Here is a 7,142-nt window from a genome sequence, read left to right on the forward strand (position 1 = left end):
AAAAGTTACCAACCGATATCTGAAAAACAAACAAACGAACTTCGACTTCGTGTTTCGAGCAATATCAAAACAAAGACGGCCGTTTTCGGCGTAATTTGACGCGCTGAATGCGATAAAACAAGTTTTAGGTCGCTAGCATGTATAGAAGAAAAGTTACTCACCGATATCCACTAAACAAACAAACGGAATTCGACTTCGTGTTTTGAGCAATATCGAAACAAAGACCACCGTTTCCAGCGTAATTTGACGCGCTGAATGCGATAAAACAAGTTTTAGGTCGCCAGCATGTATAGAAAAAAAGTTATCAACCGATATCTGAAAAACAAACAAACGGACTTCGACTTCGTGTTTTAAGCAATATCAAAACAAAGACGACCGTTTCCGGCGTAATTTGACGCGCTGAATGCGATAAAACAAGTTTTAGGTCGCTAGCATGTATAGAAAAAAAGTTACCAACCGATATCTGAAAAACAAACAAACGAACTTCGACTTCGTGTTTCGAGCAATATCAAAACAAAGACGGCCGTTTTCGGCGTAATTTGACGCGCTGAATGCGATAAAACAAGTTTTAGGTCGCTAGCATGTATAGAAAAAAAGTTACTCACCGATATCCACTAAACAAACAAACGGAATTCGACTTCGTGTTTTAAGCAATATCGAAACAAAGACCACCGTTTCCGGCGTAATTTGACGCGCTGAATGCGATAAAACAAGTTTTAGGTCGCCAGCATGTATAGAAAAAAAGTTATCAACCGATATCTGAAAAACAAACAAACGGACTTCGACTTCGTGTTTTAAGCAATATCAAAACAAAGACGACCGTTTCCGGCGTAATTTGACGCGCTGAATGCGATAAAACAAGTTTTAGGTCGCTAGCATGTATAGAAAAAAAGTTACCAACCGATATCTGAAAAACAAACAAACGAACTTCGACTTCGTGTTTCGAGCAATATCAAAACAAAGACGGCCGTTTTCGGCGTAATTTGACGCGCTGAATGCGATAAAACAAGTTTTAGGTCGCTAGCATGTATAGAAAAAAAGTTACTCACCGATATCCACTAAACAAACAAACGGAATTCGACTTCGTGTTTTAAGCAATGTCAGAACAAAGACCACCGTTTCCGGCGTAATTTGACGCGCTGAATGCGATTAAACAAGTTTTAGGTCGCCAGCATGTATAGAAAAAAAGTTATCAACCGATATCTGAAAAACAAACAAACGGACTTCGACTTCGTGTTTTGAGCAATATCAAAACAAAGACGACCGTTTCCGGCGTAATTTGACGCGCTGAATGCGATAAAACAAGTTTTAGGTCGCTAGCATGTATAGAAAAAAAGTTACCAACCGATATCTGAAAAACAAACAAACGAACTTCGACTTCGTGTTTCGAGCAATATCAAAACAAAGACGGCCGTTTTCGGCGTAATTTGACGCGCTGAATGCGATAAAACAAGTTTTAGGTCGCTAGCATGTATAGAAAAAAAGTTACCAACCGATATCCACGAAACAAACGAACGGAATTCGACTTCGTGTTTTGAGCAATGTCAGAACAAAGACGACCGTTTCCGGCGTAATTTGACGCGCTGAATGCGATAAAACAAGTTTTAGGTCGCTAGCATGTATAGAAAAAAAGTTACCAACCGATATCTGAAAAACAAACAAACGAACTTCGACTTCGTGTTTCGAGCAATATCAAAACAAAGACGGCCGTTTTCGGCGTAATTTGACGCGCTGAATGCGATAAAACAAGTTTTAGGTCGCTAGCATGTATAGAAAAAAAGTTACTCACCGATATTCACTAAACAAACAAACGGAATTCGACTTCGTGTTTTAAGCAATGTCAGAACAAAGACCACCGTTTCCGGCGTAATTTGACGCGCTGAATGCGATAAAACAAGTTTTAGGTCGCCAGCATGTATAGAAAAAAAGTTATCAACCGATGTCTGAAAAACAAACAAACGGACTTCGACTTCGTGTTTTGAGCAATATCAAAACAAAGACGACCGTTTCCGGCGTAATTTGACGCGCTGAATGCGATAAAACAAGTTTTAGGTCGCTAGCATGTATAGAAAAAAAGTTACCAACCGATATCTGAAAAACAAACAAACGAACTTCGACTTCGTGTTTCGAGCAATATCAAAACAAAGACGGCCGTTTTCGGCGTAATTTGACGCGCTGAATGCGATAAAACAAGTTTTAGGTCGCTAGCATGTATAGAAAAAAAGTTACCAACCGATATCCACGAAACAAACGAACGGAATTCGACTTCGTGTTTTGAGAAATGTCAGAACAAAGACGACCGTTTCCGGCGTAATTTGACGCGCTGAATGCGATAAAACAAGTTTTAGGTCGCTAGCATGTATAAAAAAAAAGTTACTCACCGATATCCACGGAACAAACAAACGGAATTCGACTCCGTGTTTCGAGCAATGTCAGAACAAAGACGACCGTTTCCGGCGTAATTTGACGCGCTGAATGCGATAAAACAAGTTTTAGGTCGCTAGCATGTATAGAAAAAAAGTTATCAACCGATATCTGAAAAACAAACAAACGGACTTCGACTTCGTGTTTTAAGCAATATCAAAACAAAGACGACCGTTTCCGGCGTAATTTGACGCGCTGAATGCGATAAAACAAGTTTTAGGTCGCTAGCATGTATAGAAAAAAAGTTACCAACCGATATCTGAAAAACAAACAAACGAACTTCGACTTCGTGTTTCGAGCAATATCAAAACAAAGACGGCCGTTTTCGGCGTAATTTGACGCGCTGAATGCGATAAAACAAGTTTTAGGTCGCTAGCATGTATAGAAAAAAAGTTACTCACCGATATCCACTAAACTAACAAACGGAATTCGACTTCGTGTTTCAAGCAATATCGAAACAAAGACCACCGTTTCCGGCGTAATTTGACGCGCTGAATGCGATAAAACAAGTTTTAGGTCGCCAGCATGTATAGAAAAAAAGTTATCAACCGATATCTGAAAAACAAACAAACGGACTTCGACTTCGTGTTTTAAGCAATATCAAAACAAAGACGACCGTTTCCGGCGTAATTTGACGCGCTGAATGCGATAAAACAAGTTTTAGGTCGCTAGCATGTATAGAAAAAAAGTTACCAACCGATATCTGAACAACAAACAAACGAACTTCGACTTCGTGTTTCGAGCAATATCAAAACAAAGACGGCCGTTTTCGGCGTAATTTGACGCGCTGAATGCGATAAAACAAGTTTTAGGTCGCTAGCATGTATAGAAAAAAAGTTACCAACCGATATCCACGAAACAAACGAACGGAATTCGACTTCGTGTTTTGAGCAATGTCAGAACAAAGACGACCGTTTCCGGCGTAATTTGACGCGCTGAATGCGATAAAACAAGTTTTAGGTCGCTTGCATGTATAAAAAAAAAGTTACTCACCGATATCCACGGAACAAACAAACGGAATTCGACTCCGTGTTTCGAGCAATATCAAAACAAAGACGGCCGTTTCCGGCGTAATTTGACGCGCTGAATGCGATAGAACAAGTTTTAGGTCGCCAGCATGTATAGAAAAAAAGTTATCAACCGATATCTGAAAAACAAACAAACGGACTTCGACTTCGTGTGTCGAGCAATATCAAAACAAAGACGGCCGTTTTCGGCGTAATTTGACGCGCTGAATGCAATAAAACAAGTTTTAGGTCGCTAGCATGTATAGAAAAAAAGTAACTCACCGATATCCACTAAACAAACAAACGGAATTCGACTTCGTGTTTTAAGCAATATCAAAACAAAGACCACCGTTTCCGGCGTAATTTGACGCGCTGAATGCGATAAAACAAGTTTTAGGTCGCTAGCATGTATAGAAAAAAAGTTACTCACCGATATCCACTAAACAAACAAACGGAATTCGACTTTGTGTTTTAAGCAATATCGAAACAAAGACCACCGTTTCCGGCGTAATTTGACGCGCTGAATGCGATAAAACAAGTTTCAGGTCGCCAGCATGTATAGAAAAAAAAATATCAACCGATATCTGAAAAACAAACAAACGGACTTCGACTTCGTGTTTTAAGCAATATCAAAACAAAGACGACCGTTTCCGGCGTAATTTGACGCGCTGAATGCGATAAAACAAGTTTTAGGTCGCTAGGATGTATAGAAAAAAAGTTACCAACCGATATCTGAAAAACAAACAAACGAACTTCGACTTCGTGTTTCGAGCAATATCAAAACAAAGACGGCCGTTTTCGGCGTAATTTGACGCGCTGAATGCGATAAAACAAGTTTTAGGTCGCTAGCATGTATAGAAAAAAAGTTACTCACCGATATCCACGGAACAAACAAACGGAATTCGACTTCGTGTTCTAAGCAATATCGAAACAAAGACCACCGTTTCCGGCGTAATTTGACGCGCTGAATGCGATAAAACAAGTTTTAGGTCGCCAGCATGTATAGAAAAAAAGTTATCAACCGATATCTGAAAAACAAACAAACGGACTTCGACTTCGTGTTTTAAGCAATATCAAAACAAAGACGACCGTTTCCGGCGTAATTTGACGCGCTGAATGCGATAAAACAAGTTTTAGGTCGCTAGCATGTATAGAAAAAAAGTTACCAACCGATATCTGAAAAAAGAACAAACGAACTTCGACTTCGTGTTTCGAGCAATATCAAAACAAAGACGGCCGTTTTCGGCGTAATTTGACGCGCTGAATGCGATAAAACAAGTTTTAGGTCGCTAGCATGTATAGAAAAAAAGTTACTCACCGATATCCACTAAACAAACAAACGGAATTCGACTTCGTGTTTTGAGCAATATCGAAACAAAGACCACCGTTTCCAGCGTAATTTGACGCGCTGAATGCGATAAAACAAGTTTTAGGTCGCCAGCATGTATAGAAAAAAAGTTATCAACCGATATCTGAAAAACAAACAAACGGACTTCGACTTCGTGTTTTAAGCAATATCAAAACAAAGACGACCGTTTCCGGCGTAATTTGACGCGCTGAATGCGATAAAACAAGTTTTAGGTCGCTAGCATGTATAGAAAAAAAGTTACCAACCGATATCTGAAAAACAAACAAACGAACTTCGACTTCGTGTTTCGAGCAATATCAAAACAAAGACGGCCGTTTTCGGCGTAATTTGACGCGCTGAATGCGATAAAACAAGTTTTAGGTCGCTAGCATGTATAGAAGAAAAGTTACTCACCGATATCCACTAAACAAACAAACGGAATTCGACTTCGTGTTTTGAGCAATATCGAAACAAAGACCACCGTTTCCAGCGTAATTTGACGCGCTGAATGCGATAAAACAAGTTTTAGGTCGCTAGCATGTATAGAAAAAAAGTTACCAACCGATATCTGAAAAACAAACAAACGAACTTCGACTTCGTGTTCCGAGCAATATCAAAACAAAGACGGCCGTTTTCGGCGTAATTTGACGCGCTGAATGCGATAAAACAAGTTTTAGGTCGCTAGCATGTATAGAAAAAAAGTTACTCACCGATATCCACTAAACAAACAAACGGAATTCGACTTCGTGTTTTAAGCAATATCGAAACGAAGACCACCGTTTCCGGCGTAATTTGACGCGCTGAATGCGATAAAACAAGTTTTAGGTCGCCAGCATGTATAGAAAAAAAGTTATCAACCGATATCTGAAAAACAAACAAACGGACTTCGACTTCGTGTTTTAAGCAATATCAAAACAAAGACGACCGTTTCCGGCGTAATTTGACGCGCTGAATGCGATAAAACAAGTTTTAGGTCGCTAGCATGTATAGAAAAAAAGTTACCAACCGATATCTGAAAAACAAACAAACGAACTTCGACTTCGTGTTTCGAGCAATATCAAAACAAAGACGGCCGTTTTCGGCGTAATTTGACGCGCTGAATGCGATAAAACAAGTTTTAGGTCGCTAGCATGTATAGAAAAAAAGTTACTCACCGATATCCACTAAACAAACAAACGGAATTCGACTTCGTGTTTTAAGCAATGTCAGAACAAAGACCACCGTTTCCGGCGTAATTTGACGCGCTGAATGCGATAAAACAAGTTTTAGGTCGCCAGCATGTATAGAAAAAAAGTTATCAACCGATATCTGAAAAACAAACAAACGGACTTCGACTTCGTGTTTTGAGCAATATCAAAACAAAGACGACCGTTTCCGGCGTAATTTGACGCGCTGAATGCGATAAAACAAGTTTTAGGTCGCTAGCATGTATAGAAAAAAAGTTACCAACCGATATCTGAAAAACAAACAAACGAACTTCGACTTCGTGTTTCGAGCAATATCAAAACAAAGACGGCCGTTTTCGGCGTAATTTGACGCGCTGAATGCGATAAAACAAGTTTTAGGTCGCTAGCATGTATAGAAAAAAAGTTACCAACCGATATCCACGAAACAAACGAACGGAATTCGACTTCGTGTTTTGAGCAATGTCAGAACAAAGACGACCGTTTCCGGCGTAATTTGACGCGCTGAATGCGATAAAACAAGTTTTAGGTCGCTAGCATGTATAAAAAAAAAGTTACTCACCGATATCCACGGAACAAACAAACGGAATTCGACTCCGTGTTTCGAGCAATGTCAGAACAAAGACGACCGTTTCCGGCGTAATTTGACGCGCTGAATGCGATAAAACAAGTTTTAGGTGGCCAGCATGTATAGAAAAAAAGTTATCAACCGATATCTGAAAAACAAACAAACGGACTTCGACTTCGTGTTTTAAGCAATATCAAAACAAAGACGACCGTTTCCGGCGTAATTTGACGCGCTGAATGCGATAAAACAAGTTTTAGGTCGCTAGCATGTATAGAAAAAAAGTTACCAACCGATATCTGAAAAACAAACAAACGAACTTCGACTTCGTGTTTCGAGCAATATCAAAACAAAGACGGCCGTTTTCGGCGTAATTTGACGCGCTGAATGCGATAAAACAAGTTTTAAGTCGCTAGCATGTATAGAAAAAAAGTTACTCACCGATATCCACTGAACAAACAAACGGAATTCGACTTCGTGTTTTAAGCAATATCGAAACAAAGACCACCGTTTCCGGCGTAATTTGACGCGCTAAATGCGATAAAACAAGTTTTAGGTCGCCAGCATGTATAGAAAAAAAGTTATCAACCGATATCTGAAAAACAAACAAACGG

The sequence above is a fragment of the Diprion similis genome, chromosome 4 (genome assembly GCF_021155765.1).
Source record: "Diprion similis isolate iyDipSimi1 chromosome 4, iyDipSimi1.1, whole genome shotgun sequence".
Lineage (NCBI taxonomy): Eukaryota > Metazoa > Arthropoda > Insecta > Hymenoptera > Diprionidae > Diprion > Diprion similis.